The following is a 12,689-nucleotide window of genomic DNA, read 5'->3' as shown; positions in this document are numbered from 1 at the left end:
CTTTTATTTTGTTCTTTTCATGACTTTATGTTATAAAACTGGTAATATAAAAAACACATTTAAAAAAACACGTCTCCTACACCAAATGTTTTTAGATGGTTACCTAAAGGTGAGTCCGAATGATTTCTCGAAGGTTTCCTTGCTAGATAATAATTTCATGATTCTAAAATTTCAAATTTATGGTTGTGAGTTTATCACATGCTTTAAATTTTCACCAAATAATTGTTGTCTCTAGGCTTGATAGTGAATAGACTGAAACACAAAGAACCGATGTATTAAAAAAAAATGAAATGAAGGTTTCTCACTATGAGATTAGGTTCACAGATTTAAAATTGCAACCTCTTCCCTTATTCCCCAACTATTTTAAATTTTTCATCTGTTATGATATACTATGCATTTTAATCATATATTTTATTTTTATTTTTTAAGAGTTTATTTATTTATTTGACAGAGACAGACAGCGAGAGAGAACACAAGCAGGGGGAGTGGGAAAGGGAGAAGCAGGCTTCCCGCCTAGCAGGGAGCCGGATGCGGGGCTCGATCCCAGGACCCTGGTATCATGACCTAAGCCGAAGGCAGACGCTCAACTACTGAGCCACCCAGGCGCCCCTTAATCATATATTTTAAAAATTGATTTCGTCCTTCCCCTTTTCCTTCACCCCAAGACAGCTAGAATAGATACAGGAATTCTTAGAGTACAAACAGGGAATTTTGTGTTTTACTCACCAGCGTCTTTCCATGTATCAAACAGTGCCAGACACACAGGATGAGCTCAGTGAATATTTATTGTATGAATGGGCGAAGAATACACGCAATAAGCAAAACTGAGTGCTTCGAGCGCCCCTTTCACCAGAGTCCTAGGAGACAAGCGGGAGTCACCAGGAACTTGATTTTTGTGATTAGGGATTCCTCGGCGCTCGTACGGATTGAGAGTACTTTTTTACATTCTTTAGGATGTACTGATGTGTGGTGGTTTGTGAACTTCATGCACAGAGCTGTACACAGGTAGAACACCAAACTAACTTGCATCGAAGTCCACGTAATCTCAAATTTGTATCATCAGAAACCCGTTTTTGTAAGTGCACGGGTCTATCGTTCTCTCGTGCATCTGTACAGGACAATCTGGGATACTTCACCGGAGATTAACGCTGAGGAGGGGATCAAGGTTGGTGGCTCTGAAATGCGCAAGCAGGGGAAACGACTTAACGCTCACTTTTCGCAAACAGACGCCAATTCAGAATCAAATTCTCACCCTAGATCAAATCCCGCGCTCCTCCTACCGGCAACCTACCTCTACCCCGCCCCCTTTGATACCTATGGTGGGCGGGGCAGAGAGGAGCCGTTCCCGGCTCCCCCCAAATTGGTTAAGCTCGCCCGAGTTCTGTTATCCCATTTCTGAGCAAACACAGAGGAAACGGAGCAGCCAACGAAGACCGTCGACCAAATGACAGCGGAGCTTCACAGGCGGACAGAGAACGAAGCAAAACACGAAGAAAGGCAGGAATCTAGCTGCCACGTGAGGCGCGCGATCCCGTCCGCCCTCCGAGCGAGAACTTCAACTCCCGGCTTGCAGCTGGGCGGTTATCCTCCGCGGACTATAATTCCCAGGGTGCTGCGGGAGCGACCGCCCGCCTCTCCTCCTGCTCCTCCCCCGCCCCTCCCGGCCGGATCGGCGTGCGCCTGCGCACCGGAGGCCGGAGGAGTCTTACCCTAATGTAAGATGGTGGCCCGTCTGGCTGTGGAACCCACCGAAAACTGAGAGTCTGTATCTCAGCCGTAAAGGTCGGACTCGCTGAAGCAATCAGGCCCGGTTCTGAGAGTTTTTCCCCCGACACTCGTTCAGTGGTCTCTTGTGAGGACGCGGCAGCGCGTGGAGTCGGCTAAGGGAAAAGCGAGGCAAGGCAGGCGGGTGAGTGTATGCGGGGCTGGGCTTACGGGAAACCCGGGGCTGACCGGCTACGAGAGAGCGGAGGCTTCGCTGGGACTGTGCAGGCCGCACCCCCCTTTCTCCCCACCCCCCGCCTCATCTTCACCCTCCTCCTTCTTGGTCTTCCTCCTCCTCCTCTTCTTCTTCCCTCTCCCCTCTACGCCACAGCAGTTTACCACCAGGAAAAGGGAGCCGGGCAGAAGGCGGCGCGGCGGCGAGCACCGACTCCTTGGAAAATTTCCTCAATTGGGGAGCCGAGGCGGATTCTCGTCTCCAGCTCTCTCCCCTACGTTTCTGTAGGGGCAGAAATCTTGGGTCTCAGTACTCCCTTGTTTCCCCAGCCCTCTTTCCCCTCCCTGACGTCCTTGTCCCGGTCTCCCTAGACCCAAGCCATCCCTTCCACTCTGACCCGAGTTGCTGCTGCTCATCAGTCCCACTACTCATTGCCCACTCGTCCTACTGTTTGTTTTTTGCTCCACTGCTACCACTCTGGAGTTAGCCTTTGCCCCCCTCCGGTGCTTGCAATCAGCCCCTACTCTATCGGCCACACTGGCGCTTCTTCCGATTTGCAGTCGTTCCTTTAACCACATCTGTCATTTTAAAAGCTGCCCCTTAAGTATCTAGATTATGCGGCTGCTCGTTCTAACCCACCTGTTTCCCAGCTTTCTTGGGAATTGTCTGTTCCTTCCGTCTTTTCTATCCAGATTCTTTCAACATACACTTCCAGAAAAAAAGGGATGCCCCGTGTTGGCCCCTGAAAAGTCAAGTTGGGAAGTGAATTGAGTGAGGTAGGATACTCTTAAACGTTATGAGTGGAGATCATTTATTCAGGCTCCTCGGGAGAAGAACGTTTTCTTTTGGCTTTCAGGGATCTATTTGTGGATTTTTCGCTCTGTTGGGACGTGGGGGTTTTTTGTGTGGTGGTTCCCCCCCCTTCCCTTCTATTTTTGACTGGCTTCTCCCTGCTACTAAGCATTCTACTTAATTACCTTTCCCCGGGACACTTAATGTGAACTCTGATTATACCAACAAATATTAGCCTAGGCGTTTCAAAATAAGATAAATCTGGCATACAACCAAATTAATCTGTGAACTCCACAAGAAAATATGAGATTTTTATTAATCTGCTGGTTATATGTGGGTTACAGATCCTTTCCATATTGAAAATTGATTATTGACTGAGTTATATTGAGGATCGGCTTAATTGATGACACATTTATGGTTCGGGTGGAAATTTCCTTTCCAGCCAATATCAGACTTACTTAGTATTTTTGGATTTGGGAAGTTCTCTCTTTTAACAAATTGTCTTCTCTCGAAAATTCATTAGGTATGTATGCAAAAGGAAAATGAATTTTTTTTTTTCCTCCAAAAGTAAATCCCCATTTTTTTCCACAGAAAAGAAGGGGGTTGGGAAAAGAAATGACAAAGCTGTGCTCTTGTATGCATTTGTTGGCACTCACTGTCATTATTATCTACATTAAAAAGCAGAAAACTAGGAGCAAGGGGTGGCTGACGATGTCCATTTTTTGATGAAAGCAAAATTGAAATGCCCTGACTAATGGTATGAGGAGCCTGTAATCACACCAGTGTGAAATAAAGAATTATCAGAAAAACAAACAGGATTACATAGATCAGATACGTATATTTCAGCATTTCAACTTTAAACATAAATAAGACACTGTGTTATATGTAAAAATGTTAAAAGTCACAGTAGCAATTTCATGCATCAGTATACCTCTTGCAAGAGTAATAATACCTTAAGTGTAAATACAAATACATACAGTTACCCTTTTAATCACTTTTTCACATTGCTGTATTTTGATTTTTATAAATTTTATCTGTAATACTTGAGGAATCTTCATTTGGCATTCTATTTACTTGATTGTGATAAATGATCTGCTTTATCAAATATAAACCAAGGTTAGAAAAGCTGTTTATAAAATTTCCTTCTTCTTTTAGCCACTTAAGCCCCAATTTGGGGAAACTAAATAAATCCCTACTCTTTGAGACTTGTAAGCAATTTCTATAGCAAGACTTGTCCTGAGGTATAACTTGAGGTTTTTCTTTAAAAAATTACTTATATTTAGTTTATCAGTAGAAACATGTTTAATACAATTGGTCTTCAACTCTAAGTAAAAGCATCTGTCGTTTTCTTTTGTCATACACTGGTGGAGAAGCTTTCCACTTTGTACCTGCAAATAATACCAACTACACAGGTTTAGGAAACCCTTGGCAGTCATACTTGGCTGATTTGTAAGCAGTGTGTTCTAGGAGAGGACTGTTGGGCAGAAAAGTGTAAATGATTTTAATACATCTTTTGTAAAGATATTTTAGCTCACTAAATATATTCTCAAGTAATTTTCTTCACTCTACACTTTTGCAATCATTAGATTCTTAGTTTCTGCACTTTAAAGTCAAAATGAATTTACTTTGGGATCTTTAGTACATTTGAAGGAGGTATTTAAATTTTTTTTGACATTTTGATAAAGTGGGAGCTGTAATTTCAGAATGTTTTTGTATCATTTAAGTTTTTAGATATAACTTGAAGAACATTGCAACTTCATACTTCCGTGGATTTGGTTTGTTCTTTTTTATGATAGATTGGAATACTTTCTGCCAGGTTCAATAGTTGAATTCTTTAGATGAATAGATGATTTCTATAGGAAGGTTTACTTTAAAGTTACTTTAAATTAACTTATTTTAAATTAACTTATTATATAAAATTTGTTTCCATAAAATTGCATAGACAGGTCTTTAATTTTATTAGGATGAGATAGTTAATAATCAAATCACAAAATGCAGGAAAAGAAAATTTTGTACTGTCCTTCAGCTTCACTGGCAATAACTTTCAACTCGTTGCTTTGTAAAGGAGAGTGTTGCTTAAGGATGAACTTCTTTCATTAGGGGAATTTTATTTTAAAAATGATTTTAAATGGCTTAAGAGAACGAAGAAAACATTTTCTCAAGGCTTCCCTTTTCTTCCCTACTTCTGGTTTTAAGATGAAGCTACACTCTTCATTTTACTGTGTGTGTGCACGTGTGTCTTGTACCTGCAAATAATACTCAATTGAATCTATTTCAATTCATGTTATTATTTTTATAGACCATTGAAGTGAAATAGAAAGTTTTAATTTGTTAAAACTTCAGCCTCTGCTGAAAATTCAGTTAGCTTTCTGTCATTAAGTGTAGTCTTGACATTTTGTGAAGGAAGATACATTTAGCTCAGGTGGTTCCAAAGAAAAACAGTAGGGAAATAGGTTATAGAGATTTTTCGTGTTCTAGAAGTAGTATAACTAGAATGTACCACATACTATTCTCAAAGGATTTCTTAATCTAAGTGGAGCTTGTAAATGGTTTTTATCCCACTGGAATAGCATGTATTGGATAAAACAACACATTCTGAGGTTTAAAAAATTTTATGTACTTAAGAGATACTAAGAAAAATCTGCAAATGCCCATTCTTATATATAAAATGTGTCAATATGTTAATATCCTTGGTATCCTAAAGATAGTTCTTTTTTTTTTAAGATTTTATTTATTTGAGAGAGAGAGAAAGAGAGACAGAGAGTATGAGAGGGAGGAGGGTCAGAGGGAGAAGCAGACTCCCTGCCGAGCGGGGAGCCCGATGCGGGACTCGATCCCGGGACTCCAGGATCATGACCTGAGCCGAAAGCAGTCGTCCAACCAACTGAGCCACCCAGGCGCCCCACCTAAAGATAGTTCTAAATATTTTTTTCTTGGAAGTTGAGATTATACAAATTATAAAGATGGCATAATTTACTCAATCATGTAGTGATGCAAAGAAAGAAGATAAGTGGGGCTTTTTAATCACATATTTAGTGGTTTTCTGAAAGAACTTTTTTCCAAATTGCTTTTAATCTTATTATGTGGTCTTTATTAGAAAAGAGTGTGTGGTAAGTGTTAACTTTTTTATTTTTTATTTTTTTAAAGATTTTATTTATTTATTTGAGAGAGAGAGAATGAGAGACAGAGAGCATGAGAAGGGGGAGGGTCAGAGGGAGAAGCAGACTCCCTGCTGATCAGAGAGCCCGATGTGGGACTCGATCCCGGGACTCCAGGATCATGACCTGAGCTGACGGCAGTCGCTTAACCAACTGAGCCACCCAGGCGCCCAGTGTTAACTTTTTTAAATGTAGTAATATAATTCAGTGGGTTTTGTCACATTTCTTTTTCATGGTATAATTCTTTTACTTTTTAATCAGAAATTAGTTTATGGAAGAGAAAATTTAAACACTGTTTTGGCCCTTGGATTAGCTTTCCCATAGCATTTTTTTTTTTTCATAAGGGGAGAACATCGATGCTACCAAAAAAATGATGATTACTTGTACTTGCTAGAAAAAGTTAATTTTCAAGATAGTACAAGTACAAGGGAATTTGAGGATGAGTTTATTTTTCTCCTAAGAACTGTATTTGTGAGGAAGGTTTCGTTCTTACTAAACTCTGTTTATGCAAGAGTGTTGTCCTGTTTTAAACTTTAATTGCATTGGGTGATGAGGAGATGATACGTTGCTATGAGGATAAACCTTGTTATTTGTTTATGTGTCAGATATCGTTTCAAAAACAAATATTTTTTTTAGGTATGGCAACTAAAGTCTTACCTCTTGAGTGTTCAGAGACAGTATGGGGAGGGAAAATCAAAATAATCATATTGTTTTATTTCTAAAACCAGTCTGGAAAAAAAATAAGTCAGGGCAAAATAAGCAGTGTAATTAGAAGAATAAAATGCCAGCATTTAAAGGTAGCTGGTGTTGCATTCCTGCTTTTGGAAGAAGTTAATGAATGATGTTGTAGGGAAAATACTGATTGAAATTTTAAAAGTAGCTATAGACTGAAGTATCGGAGGGGTGGAGCGTTCCTTAGCAGCTACAAACAGATACATTGTCATTAAGCCAAATATCTGAAATTTCTTAACCATGTTTTTCAGTCTTTGGAATAAAGAGGAAGTGCTAATTTTTCTGATTATTTAAGAACCTTCTAATTCATTCCCTGTTGAGGGCAGTAGGTGTCTTCAGATTGTGAGCTTCCTGAAATAATACTGGCTGACTTGTGTTATTGAACATTGATTGTAGCAACTTTTTTTCCCTACCTTTTGTATGCTTATGATTTTTTCCTGATGTTTTTTATTTTTTGAGGTTTGGGTGGACCTTTTTGTGAATGCTGTGATTGAATGAAAATTTGAAATGTAAACAGTATTGCTTTTGGTAGTAAGATTAATTATTCTTTTGATAGAGAACCCCTCCGATTTTGATCCCATTTTTTTCCTTTAACTGATTTTTATTCTTAGAATTAGGATGCTGCAAGTTCCCTGTCAAATTAGATCTTTCCAGAAATTTTTTTCTTACTCTGAATTGGGACCTAGGTATTTGTTGAGTAAAGAAAATGTTATAATATATTTCGGTTTTGTCATTTAAAATGAAGTAAAGACATTATTAGTACTTTTTAAAAAATAATGTGAAAAATTTTAAACAAGTTTAAAAGTAGACACCAACTTCGGGGTGCCTGGGAGGCTCAGTTGTTAAAGCGTCTGCCTTCGGCTCAGGTCGTGGTCCCAGGGTCCTGGGATCGAGCCCCACATCGGGCTTCCTGCTCAGCGGGAAGCCTGCTTCTCCCTCTCCTGCTCCCCCTGCTTATGTTCCCTCTCTCACTCACTGTCTCTCTCTCTCTGTCAAATAAATAAATAAAATCTTTAAAAAAAAAAGTAGACACCAACTTCTTTGTAGTTATCACTCAGCTTCAAAGGTTATTACCTCATAACCAGTCTGGTTTCACCTATATCCCTACTTTACCTCTCATCCCTCTGCTCTTTGACCTAGATTATTTTGAAGCAAATCCTAGTCATCACATTACTACATTTGTACTGGAACTCTTTTGACATAATAAAATAAAATATCTTGATATTTTATCAAGATCATTTAATCAGCTTGTCAAATAGTCTTTGAGTACTTACAGATCCACTTTCTGCACTATGACCCAGCCTCTTAAGAGTGTATTATCTTGGGGCGCCTGGGTGGCTCAGTCGTTAAGCGTCTGCCTTCAGCTCGGGTCATGGTCCCAGGGTCCTGGGATCGAGCCCCACATCGGGCTCCCTGCTCAGTGGGGAGCCTGCTTCTCCCTCTCCCACTCCCCTGCTTGTGTTCCCTCTCTCGCTGTGTCTCTCCCTGTAAAATAAATAAATAAAAGCTTAAAAAAAAAGTTTATTATCTTGTTGGGTAAATTTTCATAATAATACAACTAGCACTATCCAAAGCAGTATCCAAATAATGGGCGGTATACATAGTCTGGGTCCATTATGTCAGTGTAGGGATATCGTCAGACTGAAGTTCTAGGAGTGAGGCTTCTTAGAGAAAGTGGGACTTGAATAAAAAATACATACCATCTGCATAGGGCGAGCGTCTCCAGAACATTCCATATGTGAGCAAACACTGGCTGTGACCAGCATGATTTGAAAGGGATGTAAGTAGTCTGACCTCAGTGGAACAAGGTCTTAATTTCTGAGAATGGTGTCAGATAAGTTAGTATACTAGGGTAGAGCTAGGTTATGAAAGGTATATTCAGCGTCAGGTTGAATTTGATGTGCTAAACTGTAAGGAACCATTAGAGTTGGTCAGGAGGCAGGAGATAACATATTAAAGGTGCTTTTTTTTTTGAGGGAAAATTGCCTTTCAGTAAGGTGCATCATATTTTGGGGTTGACAGGTAAGTTGAATGTGAAAAATTAATGATTAGGCCACTGAGGTAAGGGGCCATGGAGAGAAGTTAGTGTTGAAGTTCTAGAGGATTTGGCAGCTAATTTATTTTCTCTTCAGTCCCTTACATTCAGAAATAACACCAAGGTTTTAAAGAACCGAGAACTGAAGAAATGTGGTCGACTTATCTTTGATAGTAAACTGCAATTTATTATCCAGGCCTAGCTTTTGGAAGGGAAGTGATGCATGATACTCGATATATAACAACCTTAAAAAATTTCTGTAGAAAATAGCTACCAGTGTCTTAAAATAATTTTAGATATTCTTTCACTAGGGAATGAGAGTGTGGACAGTAAAAGACAGTCTTAATTACATGATAGTAAGAGGGGCTCCTGGGTTGCTTGATAGGTTAAGTGTCCTGAGTGTGGAGCCCAACGCAAGCTCGTTGGGCTCCACACTCAGCGCAGAGTCTGCTTGAGATTCTCTCCTCCCTCTGCATCCTTCCCCTATGCTTGAGTGCTCTCTCTCTCTCCTTCTCTCTCTCAAAAAAAGAGGGGGGGGGGAAGAAAATGACATGAAAATAAGAGATGGAAGATATCTCACTTGTAAAAGAGAAATTTATGTCTCATCTGTTTCTTGTGTGTGAATGAGTTGAGAAGGAGTATTAGGAAACTTATTTGAACAGTTTGTAACCAGTATATATTATTAAATATCTGTAAAGTTTAATAATGACCTGATGAGAGCAGAAGAAATGGCAGAAAATTCTGATGAAGTAGGGCACTAACTATTGTCAGCTCCAAGCTCCCTTAAGGATGGATAAGTTTAGGTCAGCAGGCTAGAGAAGAATGTAGGGACATTATTAAATGGAAATGCGTTCTTTGATTTAATTTGTTATACTCTGCTTTGCAAAGGTATTAATAAAAATAGATCTGGCTAAACAGCCCTATTTTTATTTGGAATTTTCCTTTTTTTTTTTAAAGATTTTATTTATTTATTTGACAGAGAGAGAATGCACATGAGCAGGGGGAGGGGCAGAGGGAGGAGAAGCAGGCTCCCTGCTGAGCAAAGAGCCCGATGCAGGACTCGATCCCAGGACTCTGGGATCATGACCTGAGCCGAAGGCAGACACTTAACCAACTGAGCCACATAGGTGTCCCTATTTCGAATTTTTCTTAAGTTACGAGACCCCTAAAGTTCTTTTCTTGTTTTGTCGACTCTTCATTAAACCAGCTTTTTCATCCGTTTTGTATTTCTGGAAAATTTTGCGTTTGTTTTGTGAAGGAAAATTTTACATTTTGTCTTAAAGCAGGAGGGGGGGAAGTAGATTTGCTTCTGGCTTTGTAAATAATCGATGAATAATACTGTATTGCCATTTATTCACTTACTGCTTCCTTCAATATCACATGTATTCTCTACAGCATATAGCATGTGGATCTTAAGGATTCTCACAGAGTCTGAAAACACCTCAAGCTGAGGGTACTTGCAACAACTTCACAATTAATCTTTATTCACCAATCATTTTTGGTCCTGGTATTATAAAAGGTATGACCTACCATAATGCCATGGACCCTTTAGGTACTTAGGAAATATTGATAAGGATACGGATGATGATGCAACATAGTACATTATTGGGACATGTCTGTTTTTCCTTAACATTCCCTCCATTCTACGACCTCCTTACTCTTGATAACATGACAGAGCTATTTTTGACATTTTTTACTTCTTTATATAGCTGGTCATGTGTGCTTTCTAATATGGTCAATAGAATGGAAAGCTGTTGCCTTCTTGGTTTAACAGGGGCTTTAATATGTTAATTTTGGATTTAAGATTGAGTTGAGATCCCTTCATGCAGGAAAATCTTGAGAAGGATTGTATATCTGGTATATTGTATATACCAGTGTATGTGGGAAGGAAGTATCAAGTACACAGTATAAGAGAACCTTAGTATTTGAGAATATCTAAAGTGGTAGCTGCCAATCCATTCTTTCCCCAAGAAATTTTAATTTAGTCCTTGGAGTATGGAGCCATTTATAAAGGTTACAGTGGGTAGTAGTGGGGAGAAAATGGTTCACTGCTCCAAAAAAATCTCTCTCAATTTTAATAACTTAAATAAATCTCAAATTATTAATAGTTGGCTTTTTTTTTTTCATTCACGTAATTCTTGGGAAGGAGCTGACTTTGTGTGAGTGGCTTTGGGGTTGCCTTGGGCGGCCAGGAGGGTGGGTATATTGTAAACCCAGGAAAGGGGAGGGGAGGCAGAAAATAAAGTGAGAAGACTTCAGATTCTAGCAATGGCAACTCTGCATTTTTGGCTAAAGCATTGCTCAGCTCCTTTGCTGCCTTTGGTTACATACTTCAGGGTTTTTTTTTTGTTTGTGTTTTAAGGTTTATTTAGAGAGAGAGAATGGCTATGGTGGGAAGGGGAAGAGGGAGAGAATCCCGAGCAGGCTCCACACCCAGCACAGAGCCTGACATGGGGCTCAATATCGTGACCCTGAGATCACGACCTGAGCTGAAACCAAGAGTTGGGATGCTTAACTGACTGTGCCCCCCAGGCGCTTCAAGGGTCTTTTTTTTTTTTTCTAAGTTACATTGTTAGTACGAGTTGGGAAGGCTACAAACTTTAGCCATTTCCAAATCAAACTAGTGTTCTTGTCCAGCCTTGTGCATTTTAACCTCTACAGCTCAAAGCCTGACAAGATTTGTCTTTTCTCTGCCAGAAGGAAAGGGGAAACAGGAAAGAGAAGAAAACGATAGGTATGATACTTCTCATCTGCTTATATGTTAGTGATGTATTATTCTAAGACTGTTCTATGGAAAATCCTCTGCCTTTTATTTTTATTTTTATTTTTATGTATTCAGTTATAAAATACCTTCATGAATTTACCAAATGAGTCCTTAGGAACCTTTTAAAAGGTCCTTTGGGGGGGGGGACGCCTGGGTGACTCAGTCGTTAAGCATCTGCATTTTTTAGCTCAGGTCATGATCTCAGGGTCCTGGGATCGAGCCCCGCATCCGGCTCCCTGCTCCACGTGAGGCCTGCTTCTCCCTCTCCCACTCCCCTTGCTTGTGTTCCCTCTCTCGCTGTGTCTCTCTGTCAAATAAATAAATAAAATCTTTAAAAGAAAAAAAAAGGTCCTTTGGTAGCCATGGAATTAGTGATAGGTTGAAGAGTACCTATATAAGTTGATGCTTGGTGGTACTTTTTTGAGATTTCTTGCTGCTACTAAAATCTTCCCTGTCATACTGGACACAGTCCTAGATGTGAGTTTTGCTTCCAAAAAGTAAACCTAGGAATCTCTTTTTAAGGTAGCTACCTTCCCTGCATTGTATTCAAGTCTGTTTTGATCCTGATGAAAGCAAGTGTAACAGTAAAATATTTTAATACTGTCATGCTAACAAAAGAACATTTGTTAGTCATGTGTTACCATATATTCTTTTGTCATGCCTAGCGAATATTTTCAGCAGCTTTGGTGAACTCTGAATAATATATGATGTGTTTGTGTTTACAGATTATGTTTTTTTTATTTTATGTACTACTAAATTCTACAATTTTTAAAACTTGATATATTAAAAGATATATTTTCTTATTTGGAGAAAGGACTAACTTAAATGGTTTTTCATAGTTGAACAGAGTTTTTTTGTTTTTTTTTTTTAAAGATTTTATTTATTTATTTGACAGAGAGAGAGACAGTGAGAGAGGGAACACGATCGGGGGAGTGGGAAAGGGAGAAGTAGGCTTCCCGCAGAACAGGGGGCCTGATGTGGGGCTCGATCCTAGGACCCTGGGATCATGACCTGGGCAGACGCTTAACGACTGAGCCACCCAGGTGCCCCATAAACAGAGTTTTTAATAGCTTCTCATTCTCTGTGCAAGCCCTTCGAATTGTCCCCTATTTTTATTTATTGCTATTACTGTGAGTATGCAGTGTAGTATGAAGCCAGACTGCCTAAATGTAAATCTTGACTCTACCATTTATTACTTGTCAGACCTAGGACAAGTTACTTTACCCTGTGTGGGCCTCAGCTTCCTCATTTGTAGCATGGAGATGTGAG

At 39.6% G+C, this 12,689-nt stretch overlaps 1 protein-coding gene across 6 annotated transcripts in view; it reads left to right on the top strand.

Annotated features, from left to right (window-relative positions):
- The first annotated feature begins 1,703 nt into the window (after positions 1–1,703).
- Positions 1,704–12,689, top strand: part of CNOT4 (CCR4-NOT transcription complex subunit 4) — a 144,966-nt gene continuing 133,980 nt past the window's right edge. For all 6 annotated transcript variants that reach the window (XM_028106273.2, XM_028106271.2, XM_028106272.2 and 3 more), the window contains exon 1: positions 1,704–1,909. The gene's annotated coding sequence lies outside the window, so the exon portion shown is untranslated. The remainder of the gene's footprint in view (positions 1,910–12,689) is intronic.

Source organism: Eumetopias jubatus, unplaced genomic scaffold (assembly GCF_037043125.1).
Source record: "Eumetopias jubatus isolate StellerSeaLion01/CBP00866 unplaced genomic scaffold, mEumJub1_p1.0 scaffold_14, whole genome shotgun sequence".
Taxonomy (NCBI): Eukaryota; Metazoa; Chordata; class Mammalia; order Carnivora; family Otariidae; genus Eumetopias; species Eumetopias jubatus.
The sequence above is the reverse complement of the archived record's forward strand: the minus strand, read 5'-3'. Positions and strand labels throughout refer to the sequence as shown.